Source organism: Pagrus major, chromosome 12, assembly GCF_040436345.1.
Source record: "Pagrus major chromosome 12, Pma_NU_1.0".
NCBI lineage: Eukaryota > Metazoa > Chordata > Actinopteri > Spariformes > Sparidae > Pagrus > Pagrus major.
In genome coordinates this window covers 11151854-11168823 of record NC_133226.1, presented here as the reverse complement: position 1 = coordinate 11168823, position 16970 = coordinate 11151854, and the positions used below count along the sequence as shown (strand labels likewise).

Genomic DNA, 16970 nt, shown 5'->3' with positions numbered 1-16970 from the left:
CATCTTTCTTGATGTCAATAGCAGCTGAACTCGGTTCGACCTCGTCTTTATGTTTCATTCTCGCAGGTCATTTACATTCTTCAATATCTTACCATTGGTTGGCCAAATTTCAGTGCAACTTCTATCTCACTGAATACCCTGGCAGAATATCCAACTGAATATCAACATACAGGAATTCATTCAGTTCATTCAGTTCAGTGAGTAAACAGTTTCTGCTGAGAGACAGAGACATCAAAATATTTATAAACACAAACAACTTGATGAATCTTTCCCACGACAGACCTTCCAGTGGGAGAACCTTGGGAACCGGAGCTTTTCCAAAACACCCCCCGCCCTCACCCCCTAGTGAGCCTGGGACATTAATAGAGTTAACTTTACTCTACAGATGATTCGCTGCTGCTTCTTCTCGTGGAGCACGTAAACAGTGCTGACATGAAAAAGAGTATGGTGGATAGATGCATTATAATATGAAAATCAAGTGTGCATCTACAGTAAAAGGCAAAATATGACGTGCATCACTATGTCGGGTCGTGCATCACTATGTCTAATACCAGAGTGGACCTGAGCAGATCATGTCAGCTCTGATTGCACCGCATAGAATGTGTTTTTTGAATTGATTATGAAAGGAAAATGACGTGGTGCGTTGAACCACGGCTGCTCACTTATTGGTTGTATATTATGTTGCAGCAGGTCATTAGTTGTACTTTACTTGAGTATTTCCATTATATGCTACTTATTACTTCTACTTCACTACATTTCACAGGGATGGAACACACGGACGCAGCGGCTCGGTGCTCTCTGAAGAGTTTTTCTTTTGGTATTTCCGTTTTTGTTGTTTTGTAGTGAAATCTTGAAATTGAACTTGAAAATTACATTAAGTACATAAAGCGAAACATAACATTACTGCCCTCCAAAGAAACTACAACAGTAAAATGCATCACTGAGAAAAGTCCATTGATATACAGTATGATAACACTCTACTCTTTTTGATACTTGAATACATTTTACTCTGAATCCTTCTTACACTTAACCTTAAAGGTCCAGTCAACCTGTGAGGTTGCAGATTGCAACCAACTGCATAGCCCTCGTCTCACCCATACGGTGGCTGCCAACAACAAGAAACTACACACAACGCATTAACTTATTCCTGTGCCAATAATGGTTTTCACACTCTATAGAGAGTGAACACCAACATTGGAGCAGGAAGTATTTAGACCATTTATTTAAGTAGCAATGATATAATATACTGCAGTGCAAATAGTCTGCATTTTCATCTCACCTTTTATAAAATTGATGGTCTTGAAGAAGATTTTGTTGTGATTTTTCCTTTTTGTTGACTCTATTTGATACAGTCTGAGTTGGTTTGGAGCCTTGGATCTAGAGTAGTTAGAGGGACTATATCTCAAAGGTCCAGTATGTAGGAATTAGGAAGGGTTAAGTGCAGAAATGGAATATAGTCATAATTCTGTTTTCATTAGTGTATAATCAGCCAAAACTAAGTATCATGGTATTTGCGTTACCTTAGAATGAGCCTTTTATATCTACAGAAGGAGCGGGGTCACCATGTTGCACCACCATGTTTACACGGTAAACAAATCAAACACGAGCTCGAAGGATGGCTTGTTGTGTTTTTTGTTGTTAGCACGAGAATCTGAACCTCACCGGCAGGTGCTACTAAATCCTACACACTGGACCTTTAAGAAAAAGATCTGGCAAACAGGAGTGGAACGCTATAGTGCCATCATTCAATGCAGTATGTGGGCCAGATGAACCTGTTTGTTCAGGTAGACTGCATTTTGAACCTGGTGTGATCATCACCTGGTCTATTCTGACCAGATCTGACAGTCTTCTGGTCTCTACTGGACCAAAAACCTGTATCAAAAAATGTAATTATGCCTGTCTGATTTTGAGGTTCAAAATTCTACCATAATATTGGAAGTTGACGCTCCTTCCCCACATTCACATTTACGCAGAAACAGCACTGACCCAAATATCCATAGTCTTATGCTATTAGACAGTTGCCCTGGGCCATTAGAGGTACCTTGGCAGTTATTTAAGTAAGAGTATGCTAGTACTTCCTGTCCCATGCCATTTTGTTCTGATAATCTGGGAATTTATACCCCACAACCCTCCAGTCACAAGCCCAATCCTCTAGGCTTCCACTGCCCCCGTTAAGATCCAGTACAACACCCTAAATTTAGTACCGAAATCATCAACCACGTCTTCGGACCTCCTCAGCACTATTGTTAATTATAACTGTTGCTGACAGCACATTTCCTGATTTTACAGTAACATCAGTTTTTCTGCTCAGTTTGGTTAATGTGACTGAAGGCCACAGATGAGAGGCGAGGGGAGGAGGAGAGAGAGGAAGAACTGGGCTGAAAAAGCCGAGGATTGGAAGAGGGGCCGCCTGAGCGCAGAGTGTAATGTAGCGTGCTGCCTGAATCTAGATCACTGAACACACCAGTGTTTCTTCAGTAAATTCTTGTAGCAGAGATGGGCTTCACTTCAACGTGTCTGTCCCAGTTTTGGCAGCAGGGCACTCACGGTGCTAATGCTACAACCAGTTGGGTCACAGAGGTGGGTCTGTAGATTTAGACTGTTATTTGAGATAAGATATATTATGCAATAAGGCAGAGCATCGGCTGGATGAAGAAAACTGCATGCAATGTATATTAGTACAGTATACGCTATAAACATAGACTTTTTGTTGATTTGATCACATTCATTCTCGGGGTCCTTGGGTCGAATACTTCAAATTTCAGAAATGTTTCAATTCATAATCTGGGCACTGTGGTCGGAGTGTTGATGGAGCCAAGGTGGAGAAACTGACATGACCATGTGAGAGCATTACAAACTTAATCAAGCAAAAACTGCCAAAGATACCAGCAAGTTAATTACATCTGATTGTTTTTCATCATGCATTATTCCCATAGAAATGAACTAAAATGTTGAAAAACGCCCGATCTTGCAGTATTTGGCAAAGTGAGAAAATATTCCTGGATCCATCACTTTATCTGGATCTGCACCAAAAGTTAATGGGATCTATTCTGGGCTGAGACCCATCCTCCGTTTCGTGGAAATCTGTTAAGTAGTTTTTGTGTAATCCTGCTGACAAACCAACCATGAACGGACATTTACTCAATATAATCTCCTTGGTGGAGGTAACCAATTCTAAAAAACCTAACTTGTGATTTGTCTTGTTTGTTGGCTCATTTTCGAAACAGTCTGAGGTTCTTCTGCATTAGTATTTAAAGGTCAGAAATGAAATTTAATCTTAATATTTGTCTTTTCATTTATGTATAATTGCCTGAAACTAAGAATTGTGTTTTTGTCACCATAGAATGAGCCTTTTGTATCTATCAGTCCACCATTTTGCACTTGGTTCCAAAGAGGTCTGCTCATGTTTGTAGTGGCGACTGTAGGGAGGGGGAGACCTGGGGTGTTGGTTGCAGTCTGCAACCACGGCACTAAATCCTGCAAACTGGACCTTTAATATCACAATATCGCATTTTGGCACGTGCCAATCACATAGCTCACTGTAGATGTTTTTGCGAGTAAATTCTTTATTCAAACCAAAGATTGTGTTTCTTCGATTGCGTTGCTTCATCGGGTTCTTGGCAATTTTAACTAATGTGCGTACCTTCATTACTCACGATTGTGTCATCTTTGCACAAGGGACCATGCTAATCTTCTCTGTATCGTTCCCAATTTACCAAGTGTGTTCCAGGCCGGAAACACATTATATTTTACTTTAAAGGTGCACTATGTAGTTTTGGAGAGGAAGTTTTTTTTTTAATGCCTAAACATACTAAATAAACAAACTCTCTTTGTTTTCATGACTGAATAAACAAACTGACCTTAAAGGACAACACGATTTCATACTGTTTTACTTTGTTTATATGTGGCGGACCCTGCCACCTTTCTAGCTTCAAACAGTGTTCTGGGGACCTTATTTTCCTCCGAGGACAGCTTGTTTATTCAGTTATAGAAAAAATGTATTTAATATTTTAAACATTACAATTCTCCCAAAACTACATAGACACTGTGGATTACACAGTGAAAGTAATTATGATGGAAAACGATTCATTGGCAAATTAAAAAAAAACAAAACCTCGGCTCACATCGAAGTGTTGGATCAAGTATGAACCCTCAGTCTCTCACATCAATACTCAGCAAAGCCCTCTCCCTGTCCAGCTCCATGAATATGAAGCAGGGTTGTAAAGACACCACGCAGAGCTCACAACAAAAACCGGAGTGTTCCTGCAGGAGCTGGGGGTCTGTAGGGCAGGCCGGCAGAGAATACGCGGGCTAGACAGCCGCCTTGCTTGTAACACAAGGTCCCTACACAGAATTTAGCACGCTCCACCGGACCCGGCTACGCGTCTTGTCCCCGCCCCCCGACGAGGCACAGCATCCATCCTCATGCGCTCACACGCTGCGTGATCCCCATCACAACCCGACGGAGAGCGAGGCAGCGAGCGGCGGCTTGGCTCAGCCGATGGAGTAGTAGTACTAGTAGTAGTGGGAGAGCTGCTCACGGCTTCCTTTCTCCTCCTTTCTCCCCCTTTAATGGATTCGCCTTTTCTCTGGATTATTGCTTCATCCCATCGCGGTAAGTGTGTGAGACGGAATAAGAGGAAAACGGGACTGTGAGTGTGTGTGATTGTGTGTGATCGTGTGTTGGTGCGCGCTGCTATTGTCTGTTGCTGAGGCAAGTTCGGACCTTAATCTAATCACAGCGCGGGAGCCTCGTTACGTGAGGCGGATCGGAGGGGCGCGCTGGAGACGGCGCGTGCGGAGGGAATGGTGTTTGTGATGATCGGAGAGGATCGATGTCGGTATTTAGACAGACACCTGTCTCTCTGGCAGCAACAGTGACCGCCCTCCAGCGCTTATTTACGCCCCTACAGGCAGGATGCTGTGGGGGGCACCGCGCGTCTCGGCGCCGCGTCCCGCGTTACCAGCACTTGGGGTGGGCTGCAAATCTGTGCAAATTGTGTCGCCTTTCATTGCCGAGCGAATGTGTCTCCAGTCCGGCGATAAAAAATTGGCCCGTCCCTCCTCCTCCTCCTCCTCCTCCTCCTCCTCCTCCCCCCAACATCACATCAGAGGGTGGATATCCCTCCTCAACCAGCCCCCCTAGACACGCACGGCGCAGTTGATGCCTTTCAGAGGGCTGAAAGACTCAAATCCCATGCTTATTAAGGCGCCTTGATGAGCGGTTTAGTGTAACCTTGAAATGGATTCAGTGCAGCGGTGTCATCAGCCTCCCTCTGATTGCTGCTCCTATCATCATATTCAGAAAGCAAGTGCATGTGCAGCAGCAGCAGCAGCAGCCCTGGCCTTGGCACTGAACAGAAGAAGCTCACCTTTTCTCCGAAAGGAAACGCAGACACATTTTAGAGTAATGTCACAGCTTTTGGTGTAAATGCAGGCTTTTCTTTGTCGTGAGTGTCTGATTCGAGCCTTTTAAAACCTCATCACACAGCTGCTCTCTGGTACCAAACAGTGTGAGAATGGATGAGAAGTGTGTATTTCTGTCCGCTTCAGTGCAGTTTAGGAAAAAAAAGGGAAAGAAAAGAAAATCAAATGCAGCCTACAAATGTGCAGTTTGAGAGGCACTGCAGATGAATTGCTCAGCAGACTGCTCGCCAAATGGTTACCGGACCATCACTGTAGCAGAAGTCAATTTTGCCCTAATCTATTGTCTAAAAATCTGCTCTCTAATTAGTCAGTATCTCCTTCGCTGCTTCTGGTTCCACGTCCGTGCTGAACCCTCCTCCTGTCCCTCGGCTGTCACCCACCCAGAGAGGCACATATCTCTGCCAGCTGTGTGTAGTGGCAACCTTTTTCTTTCTCTGTCTGTGTGTGTGTGTGCGCTTTGCTCTGTGTGTTTATATATTTGACAGGTGTATTCATGCTCGTCCCTGTAGTGGAGCAGGCGAATGGTATTATTCAGCAGACAGATGGCAGGTGGCTGGGCATCAGGTGAGCCTTTACTTGGCTGTCAGCAGCGCCCGTTGAATGCAAGATACCTCTTGGCACGCTCCCACCGTGCCATCCTCCACTACGGCACAAGCGTGCATTTTGGGCGGCGCGTGTGTCGTCTGGTTTGCAAATGCATCCCACAGAAGTGAGTGCATGTGTGAAAGGTCCGAGGGTTTTACCCTTCCGTAAAAACTCACTTTTGACCAATCGGATGATAAAACAGGCTGAGGTCACACTGACATCATCATGCCTGGCGATGATATAGAGCAGTGATGCTCGCCTTTGACGTCGTCAGCTGCGAGAGTGGATCTGATGTGGCCCATCGACCCCTACTCAACAAATCATTATTCATGATTCACCGCAACTGAGGTCAACACCACCTTTGCGTCAGATTCATCAGGCAGCACTGGCTTCGTTTGCGAGAACACAATATTCAGTTATTTGCCCTTATTCCTGTGTTTACGTGGCTAATGAATGTGATTATTCCACTAATATTCTCGTTTTCGTGCAGCCGTGCATTCTCTAGGCTAGCGTAATGATGCACGTCCATTAAAGCGCTATAGATGAATCTTGAAGAGGTCGGCAATGCGATAGTCACGTATATCCAAAAAGTCTTTCATAATGTTAATAAGTAGGTGTGTTTCTCCTACCTCAGCAGTGCAAACTGTTGAGCCGCAGATTCCAAATGTGCTGTATACACGTCCACAGAATGCTCCTAAATCAAGACTGGGACCGGCACATGTCTTAATCGGAATAAGGCCTTATTAGAAATATCCTAACAGAAAAATGCTGTTTACACGACTTGTATCAAATTCTGAATAGTATCATATTAGGAATAATAGTGGAAATGTAATATTCATGCTAACGTAGCCATTGTGATTATTACATCACAATTTTGTGTTTATCCAGGTGTGCAACAGTAGGTCCGCTAACATAAACTAATGACTGGCTTCCAACACAACACAGAAGTTCCAAAGAGCCCCTTGAAAGGTGCACTGTGTAGTTTTGGGGAAGAAATTTTAATGAGAAGAGAACTAAGTGATTATTTTATGCCTTAACAGACCAAATAAACAAACTCTATTTGACATTAAATGACAACACAGTTCCTCTGAGAACGGCTTGTTTATTCAGTTATGGAAAAAATACATATTTCTGAGTTTGTATGATTACCTTAGAGTTTGAATTTCTTCTCCAACTGCATAGTGCACCTTTAATGAATGAATCGCTTAGTCTATAAAAAGTCAAAAATATTCCCCCAGGGCCCAAAGTGATGTCTTAAGATTGCTCCTTTTGTCCAACCAACAGTCCAGAAATCCCAAAGGCTATCATTTACTGTCCTAATTGACAAGGAAAAGCAGCAAATCCTTGCATTTCAGTGGCTTGAACGAGCAAATATTAGACATTTTTGCTTGAAAAATGACCGAAATGATTAATCAGTTATCAGAATAGTTTCCTTTTGATCAACTAATGGACTAATCATTCAGTTTTTATGCTCTATGCAGCAGTCACCCTCTTGGTGTGAACTGGCTCCATTTATCTGTTCTTTTGTCCCATTTTTCTTCATCATTCAGGTTAGTTATGATTTATTGCTTCATTCTGGTCCTGGAGAAAACATGAATATTTTTGTCGTAGTTTTCAAAATCATTTGCTATACCTACCATATCTGTGTGCTTCAGGCTCGGCCACATTTATCCCTGCAAGCCCAGCTTTTAGAATAACGCCGCACCGGGCGAGATCTTATAGCGCTATATGCTCGTTTTATCACTCTTAATCTGCGTTTAAGGACTATGTGAAGGTTGCTTGCTGCAGAATAGAGCATCCCACAAGAATTGAAATGAAATCCAGCTCTCGTGTACGATTACCTCTTCACGTAGAGAGTGAAGAATCAAAAAAACTCGCGAGTGAAAAGCGACATGTCTCCCGAGCAGCAGCGAGTGCGTACTCAGTGGAACTGGATACACAAACAAATAAGAATAAAGTGTTCCAGTTATTTCTTGCTGCTGTGTGGAGCCACAAACACACAAAGCTGCTACGGCGCACTTGACACATGGGGGGGGGGATAAAGAAAATGATATTCCCGGAAAGGTGCTGTTCCGAAATGTGTTAGAAATTATAATAATTACAGGGAGACACCAGCAGATGTCTTATGTTGTTAAGAGAAGCACCAGACGGACGTATAGTAGTGAAGCTGCGGGAAGGAGTGACCTCTGAACTCACGTCTGATATCTAACGCCTCCCATACTCCCACACCAGAGACTCTTTATTGATCACATGCACACACACACACATAAACCCTTTACATGGTCCACTCCTAGCTGGTATTTGATTACTTCTATATGTGGGGGCAGTGCTATTAGTGCAGTGGGGATGTCCTGATTGCGCAATAGATCTGTCACTATGATGTGTCCTGGGAATGATTAGCCCCAAGGTGAGATAAGGCCCGCCTCTGGAGGCTGAGTGGACCTCTCTTTATCTGTAAGAAGAAGGCTGATACACACAGGTGATACGCTGTCAGAGAGGAGCAGGGAGAATGGGAACAGTGGCAGCACCTCATGAATATTTTTTTTGCTTCTCTTTGCCAGAAGCCAGACAATAGAGTAGCAGCTAATGTGGCTAAACATCTATATTTACAAGGATGCTTGATTAATACGAGGCAAAAGTGGTATGCTGCTGGCTCGAATACACAAGCGCACCCAGTATTTGTAGCATGCCAGAATGCGGCGCGAGCTTCTCAGCCCAGACGCGTGTATATAATTAGTCAGGATGGGAACGCGAGTTAATGGAGAAATACTTGAAATTGCAGCCAAATCTCCCTGCTGGCTGTGAGCCCCAGTTGTGTTTTTTTTAATCCATGGTCACTGACCATGTTAAGGAGGAATTTGAAACAGCCAATTTACTTATTGGTTGTGAAAACAGATCAGCAGTTTAATTAAAAATGTTTGTTTGGTGAAGAGTATTTTTAAATATATAATTTAACTGTGTTACATGATTTGTTTTTGTCAATGCTACACTACCTCATTTGTGGATTTTAGTAAAGCAACGCTTTACTATATATAGATATATATTAGTATATATATCTATATATATTAGTATATATTAGTATATTAGTATATATATATATATATATATATAGCATTTATCATGGTTCTGCAAAATCATTATTTGAGCTGACTTTCGTGTTTGATTAGATTTTTGACTGAAACATTTTTGCAGTTATTACTTCTACAGCAACAAAAGACAGAAATTAAGTTTGTTACAAAGTTCTGTTTCTCAAATCTGTCCCAGATCTCTGGCAGTGTTATCATTTCTGCTCAGTTCAGTTATTTCCCCACGAGTAAACCCTCTAACCAAACAAAGCAATAAAGGATCTCTGATAATCCGTCTGGAGGTGCAGCTGCAGGCTACCGTTAAGCTCGCTGAGTTGTCGTTTTTAGTGTTATTTTCTTCAGATGTGCGCAAGTAGGCAGGGGCGGAGAGAGAACAAAATAAAGGGAGAATCACCGATCCTGCTTTTGATTTTCGATGACCAAAATTAAAATCTCACTCGAATCAATTTCCGATTCAAAAGGAGACACAGGGGCGCCATAAGAAGCAGATTCAGCGTCAAATGAACCAAAGACGCAGTCGTGAATTGAAATTGTTTGAACTTGAACAGAACATGTGCGCTCATCCTCTCCCTTTATGAATCTACTTTTTAAATGTAGCGAGACAAGAGGGAGATAACAGAAAGAACCTGAGTTTCCTGTGATGTCTGTCACGCAAATACATAGACACAACGGGTGCGTTGCTAGCTAGCAGGCTAGCCGCAGCTAATGTTTGTACAGTTCATACATTGGTAAACACAGACTACTCAAATAGTCGCCGGGTCAACTTATGTGCGATTTATGAACAAACATTTTAATTTGTGTGTGTCTGAACACCTTTTTTTAACTTGTGGTTTGTAAAGCTAGCTTGTTTTCATTCTGCGCCATTTTGGCTAAGATGTTAGCGTGTAAGCGTGTTTAAATCTAAGTATTAGGGATGTCACACATTAGATTCTGAATCAAAAACCTTTCAGTTTCGATAGTTGAACTCAAAGGCAGTATCTGTGATACCAAACCCTTCCAAAACACTTCAAAGATGATACAGCTAGTTTACTGGCAGCCTGCAGATGACTGGCTGGTTCGAAGGAAACTCCCAACTGCTTTGGAGATGTTTCAGAGATCCATTATTGATTTCTTTGAGAAGAGGGGATGAACTGAACTGAACTGAACTGAACTAATAACATTTCCAGAGATCATTTATTGATTTTCTTGGGAAGATGGTACTTGGGGGAGATTTGAGAAAACCGAACGTGACCTTATAATCGAAAGTATTGTTTGAAATCTTTTGCTGGTTGTGCCAATCAGCCAGCTGACTGAAACTTTTGGTATCGCATGCTAAACATTGCAGCTGAACACCACCTTCACCTCAGTAAAATCCAGTCACAAATTGGCAGTTCAGTGAGTATATGTCTTCTATGACATTTGTGTCCTAGAGGCTTGAAGTGATAAGGTCATCAACAGTGTCCCACAGTTCTAGCGTGCCGACAATTGTTGCATTATTACTAATAAGCTCTACCTTTACATGACACATTAAAAACACGAAAGTACAAACAGTTTGTTCTGGCTCCTATAAGACGACCTGGAACGTACCCGTTCTTGAATTGCACTTGAATTAAACGAGTGCGAGGGTGATGAGAAGCAGCGCTAGCATGCCGCTGTAGGACTATTGAGAGATCTCAGAAGGGAAAGACGTCTTTATCTCCAGCTGGATCAGGAGGATGGGGCTGCGATGGTTCTGATGGCTGTTATTGGGCTGAAAAATAGCTGAACACTCAGAGATCAAGAGGCTGTTTGATCTAAATATAGAGCGAATTCTGGAGATGTTACAAGGCAGCATGAGAGAAACTTGCACAGCATCATTCAGCATTCAACACACGGCGTCAGACACACATGCACACACCGACACACACACACACACACACATGCACACTGTTGAAGAAGCCTTGGAGCGCTCGTGTAAATGCATTTTCCCAACTTAGAAATTTACATTCATACATATGCAAATGCACCTGGAGCATTTGCAGTTGTTTACTAATGGCATTTGTTGGGATGCAGAGCCAAAAACCCACCGTTCCTACAATGATGAATTCATTGCACGACCGCAACTGTTGGTTTTAAGTATAAAATATTAAGAATTTAATTGGGAATTAATACAATATTTATAATCCAATTTAGCCTTAAGCCCCCATATGAACAATCAATAATAAGTCAATAAAAGCGGATTGTATTGAGGGGGACGCTCGATCCAGACTTACAAATAGAAAAGCGTTGACCTCATTAAGATTTCACAGCACCGCCCCGTTTATTCAAGAGGAGAGTTTTTAGTGATAACGACAAAGGTGATTCACGAGCAGATAGAGGTATGACATTGAGGCATGAATGATCAAGGCCTCAACGCACTAAAATGAGCTTTAGAGTCAAATTCCACTAACCAACAGGAAAAAGGAAAAAAGACTCGGAGGTGAAACTAAGGTCAGCGGCTGATAAAAACCTTGATATGTGGAAATATAGACATGTGTTTGAAGACTTTTTAGTCCGTATCTGCGAGCGTGTTGCTGGTTAGCAGCGTCTGAAGGAACAAGCTTAATATCTCGCCCGCTCTTCTCTGCTCCTCTCTCTCACTTTAGCGTGGGTCTCTGGGGGATTTTTTTAGTTTGAGAAGTTTTGATTTCCTTTCTAAAAGGATATTCCTGATCCTCTTTTTACTCACAACTTCCCTCTGTTTCTGATCTCAACTTACTTGTCTCTGTGTTTGACATTCCTGTGTCCTCTACTGTGTGCCGTTGCCAGACGTTATGCAGATTTTCCAGCTCAGCTTTGTGTCAGAAACGCAAAAAAGTGGTCCCAGTAGCAGTGTTGTTCAAAAGTTACTTTCTTATCAGAGCCGGCACACAGATAACACAACTTAATTTAGAATTTGTGTGGTGGTAGGGCCGGAAATAGATACTGAGCTCCATTGTGATGAGCACTGCTTTCATTATTATCTCAAAAAAACAACCATTTAAAGTGAATTAAAGACACACAGCAAGTTTCCAACGTCCATGTTTTTAAAACCAAGGGCCACTGGAGAGCTTAGAGTATACCACCGATTTAGCGTTGCACTCCTATAACATTGCTGGACTCATGATTAAGTGCATTTACATGTGCATTAATGTCCAGGTTTTGCGTCTAATCCTGTTTTGATCATAGTCGGATTATGGCATTTAAATGGAACATGGAATATCCCTGTATACATGATCATCACAGTATCCAGGTTTGTCTTGATCTCTCCACATCTCAACCAACATCCTGTATGTTCAAAAACTAGGAAAAGGTGGTTACACAGTATCCTGGTTTAAGTACTTGGAGTACTTTAGGTAGTACAGGTGTCAGACGGCTGTGACGATGATTCAACAATAAAACAATAAAAGATTCAGTTTGTAATAACATTTGGTTTCTTAAATCTGTCCCTGATAAACCATCTTCCCTAAACAAATCAATAAAGGATCTCTGGTAATATTATCAGTTCAGTTGAGTTCATCCCCTCTCCTCAAAGAAATCAATAAAGGATCTGTGAAACATCTCCAACGATGACTTACTAGAAGTGCAGCTGCAGGCTACCGGTAAGCTAGCTGTGTTGCCTTTGAGCAGGGAGGTGGGGGGTTGGGGGTTGCCGATACTGCCTTTCAATCCGTTGATCGAACCTGAAATTTCGATCGATTTTCAATTTAGAATCTATATCATGACACCCCTAGCATAGCTCAGCTTAGCATGGGTTTCTCAAAACAGGGATAAGGCCTTTACCAAGAGGTGACGTTTACATGCCCAACACATAAACAAGATACTCCAAAAACGTGATCATAACCAGCAAACTGGATGCTGGATGATTATATTACACATTATGTACATATATATATATATATATATATATATATATATATATATATATATATATATATATATAAATGCATCCAGCAGAACCAGAGATATATCTTTATCCCACACATTCTTCTTTTGTGTCTGAACCTGGTGCCTGCATTACCCATAATGCAACACGACCTTTTCCAGCTGAGTCTGAGTTTTAGTTGTGTTATGACTAAATCTGTCCATTGTTGGTCTGACAATGTATTCAGGAGTGTAATGCTAAATCAGTGGAGTGTACTTGTTAGGTGAGCAGCTCTTCAGATTTTCTTCCCATCTAACTATCTGTGAGGACGTGATCCCTCACCAGCTTCCCACACCCGGACACTTGCAAATAATTGAGTTTGTTGGAATGCGTGACCAATCCGAGGGCTTGAACCAGAGTCTCTGTTGGGATGAATGAGTGCTTTGCTTCTGCACCATCTGCGTGTCAACACATTGAGTAAATGAGATTTGATTGCTAATGCAGACAAAGTTGTTGAATATCTTCAGCAGGGTAACATTAACTCCTGAGAAAGTGAATTAGGATGTGGCCTGGGTTGCCCAAATGATATTTTCCGTACAGTAATGAGTGCGTTTTGTCAACAGTAGACGTCTTTTAATTATGCATTTGTAACATTTTCTCTGCTCACTTTGTTTACTCAATCTATTTTATTGCAAAGAGGAAAATGCGCTGGTAATTGGTTCTTACTTTGTTTGCAAAGAAACTGACAAAATTAATGACGTTGGATTACAGTATGAGCATATCCGGCTTGAAAATGTAGGTAACAGCGTGGATCTATAAAATCAACATACTGGATGTTGAACCCTGACTCTCTGTATGCAAATGGAAGGTGTGATATGTGTAGGCGCCAAGTACTGTGGCTGCCAGGAGGAAGAGAAACCATTTATAAAGACTTTACCTTAGACTGTAGCTGAATATGACAAGCAGCATGTCCCAGAAGAGGTAGCAAAAATTCTTTCCGCTCAACTGAACCATCAATCTAAACAGGATTTTAGCCTCACTTTATCTTTCCTCCCTTCTGTTTGTCTTTCTCATGTCTTCTCTGTCTCTTTCTGTTTCTCATTCTCCTGTTCCTCATGCTCTATCCGCTGTGAGTCACTGTCCTGTCTGATATTCTCCGAGGGGAGCTGGGAGAGGAGAGATGACAATGTTATTTTATGTTAACGCAGTCGTATGTGCATGTGCATGATAGAGGGAGTTTATCACAGCCTCATGATTTAATGCAAGAATGCGGCCCGTCCATCCAGGGTTTGTCTTACGAATTTCTTAACATCAAACCAGAACGAAGCCGAATGCACTGAATTTTTAGTGACAGAGCTGATTTGTCAACAGATGCTTTGTGAGAAAACCCATCAGTATTGTTTTTTACAGAATAAATAGATTGATTTCCCACAAATCACTTTAAAGAAAGCCACCAGGGAAGTATGAAAACTGACTATTTATAGCAACAAAGATGCTCTGTTGGCAAGAGTGGTAGCCATGGGACAGCTCTGTGTCTGTGAGAAAGACTGTGTGCACTGTTGTGCAGGCAGAATATGAAGACTTCAAAATGAGATGTATACCTTGTTGCCTGTGAACCTTTTCCTCAGCTTTGATTTCAGGAAGAAGTCTTGATTTATGGTCTCTAAGGGTTGAAAAATAAAAATACAAAATAACCATTTGGTGACAGCTGGAGCATTTTCAGCATCCAAAACCCAGATTTTTCTGTAATCAAATAAAAAGCAGCAACAATGCAGGGTAGGCTTGGACACAGGCTGGCATGCTGTGTTGGCATGTTTCCCAGCAAAACATGTTTCTGGGTTTTCCTGCAGAACAACCCAGAATAGCCTAATTTCAGGGTGCTGTTACTGCGCAGAGCACTTTGGTAAAAACAAACAGGAGCATCGTGGTAACCATCTCGGTATTTTGACGGACAGTGGGAGCACTTTCAAACAGATCTGTAAGTGCCAATCAGTGTGAGAGTGTCATCTAAACCTGTTTTGTCTTTTTACAGAATAGTCTTAAATTGGTCATGCACTATATTCTGTCTTAATTTGTAAAAATTAAAGATAGAAAATTCTTATTCACTTTCTTGCTGATAGTTAGATAAGAAGATTGATATCACTCTCATGTCTTTCCATTAAATATAAGACTACAGCTAGCAGTCTGTTAGCTTAGCTTAGCATAAAAACTGTCCAAAGGTAACTGAAGTTCATCTACCAGCACCTCTAGAGATAAAAAATTAACATGTTTGATCTAATTTGTTGTAAAAACGACAATGTGTGGTTTATGTTCATTAATGGGAGGTTACGTGCTGGACTGTTTCTTGGCCGTGCTCAGAAACTTGCTTAAACTAGATTAATGTTTTCATTTACTGCTTGATAAATTAATCTATAGAATGGCAATCAGTGGACCAAGACCCCAAAATATTCAATTTACATTGATTTAAAACAGGGAGGGCAGCCAAACCTCACATTTGACGAGTAAAAATCAGCGGCTGTGTTTTGTAGATCGATAAATGAATGAAAAATATTAATTGTTTAAATGTTTCAGCACTAGTTTTCTCTCATATAAAGCATCATAGCCCATCCAGGTTTGCTCAAAGGTCCAAATTGTATGAACAGTTACGAGTGCAGCCTTAAAATTCTGGTATTTCAATAACTGATGCTCCTCCGTTCAAGTACCGTAGGAGAGAAGGTCACAGGGCTGTACCACCACCATGCTGGCAGTGATAACAAAGGGTAACGTTTTGTCTTTCCATGCGTAACGATTGAGTCCCAAACCTATCACCAACTCTGTCATTGTGAGTGTTTAGCCACATTCAGATGGTCATCACAGTCATTCAGAACAGCTCAGCTGGAGACCAGGAGATGGTCAATCAGATGATATTTCTGTGCTCAATATTTCAGTCCCTTCTTGCCGTCTCTGAGAGGAGAACAGTCAAGTCTAGACAAAGTCATCATAGGCTGGCTGAGTGGAGAGGAGATCCTGATGAATCCTGACAAGGCCTGCGGGCTGCTCGTTTGATGAGCTCGCCTCTGGGAAGACGATCTGATCACCTTTCATCTGACTGTAATTAACTGGCTCTTGGAATTGGAAGAAAAATGCTCCTTGGTTATGATCTTAGGAACATCTTTTGAAACGGTGGTGTCCCGAGGCGAGAGAAAAAGAGAAATCACGTTGAGACTTTACTGTGACGAGGTCCAATTGTTCAGCTCCGTGACTTCTCAGAGCTGTGAGGCTGTTCTGGTGAGTGAGAAATAAATGAATGTAGTGTAAACTCTTTGACGCCGAGCGCGGCCCCCTTAAATTTTCTGATTCGTATCATCTGTCACAGAGCCCGCAGTCAAATCATCAAGCTCACAGTCCAACTGTCAAATTGCCATCTTTTTTTGTCTATTCTCTCTGAAGCATCGCCCACAGAGGAAGACAAAATAAAAGCTTAGACTGCACAGTTTTTGAGTCTTCCTCCAAACTAGATCGCATCTCTCAAAAGATTTAAAGTTTGGACCCACTTTTCAAGGCAATAGGTTAAACAAATCACAAATTCTCACTATTTCTTCTCGCGTTACGACGAAATAAAATGCAGCTTGATACTTTGCAAGTCTTCTTCATCAGAAATAATGTATGTCGTCACTACACTATGAAAGACCTCTTTGCTTCGACATTTAAGTGCTTGATTAGGAATAATAATGTAATCAGTGTAAAAACCACTGTAAAAATTCCAAACGCACTACTTTTAAAGTAGTTTTACTTCAGTTACATACCTGTAATGTTGTATGAACTGACAGGGAACTCACTTACTGGGCAGCTTTGGTGACTGCCATCCTGTGCTGCCTGGAACTGAACCTCATATATGCCATTGGTTCAGCTGTGAATAATGATGTACGACGATAAAGAGGAAACTTGTAACATGATAGTGTGACTCCTATGTTTCACCAACTTTATGATGAGAATGCAATAAGAAAGCACCAGAACAACCCGGCTCTATTTTCCCTCTCTAACACTTTATT

General features: G+C 41.7%; 1 protein-coding gene and 1 pseudogene across 2 annotated transcripts in view; one reads left to right on the top strand and one right to left on the bottom strand.

Moving 5' to 3' along the window:
* Positions 1 to 3629: 3629 nt before the first annotated feature.
* LOC141006520 (U6 spliceosomal RNA) lies at positions 3630 to 3741 on the bottom strand (annotated as a pseudogene).
* Positions 3742 to 4543: 802 nt separating this feature from the next.
* Positions 4544 to 16970, top strand: part of plppr1 (phospholipid phosphatase related 1) — a 64250-nt gene continuing 51823 nt past the window's right edge. For both annotated transcript variants that reach the window (XM_073478208.1, XM_073478209.1), the window contains exon 1: positions 4544 to 4615. The gene's annotated coding sequence lies outside the window, so the exon portion shown is untranslated. The remainder of the gene's footprint in view (positions 4616 to 16970) is intronic.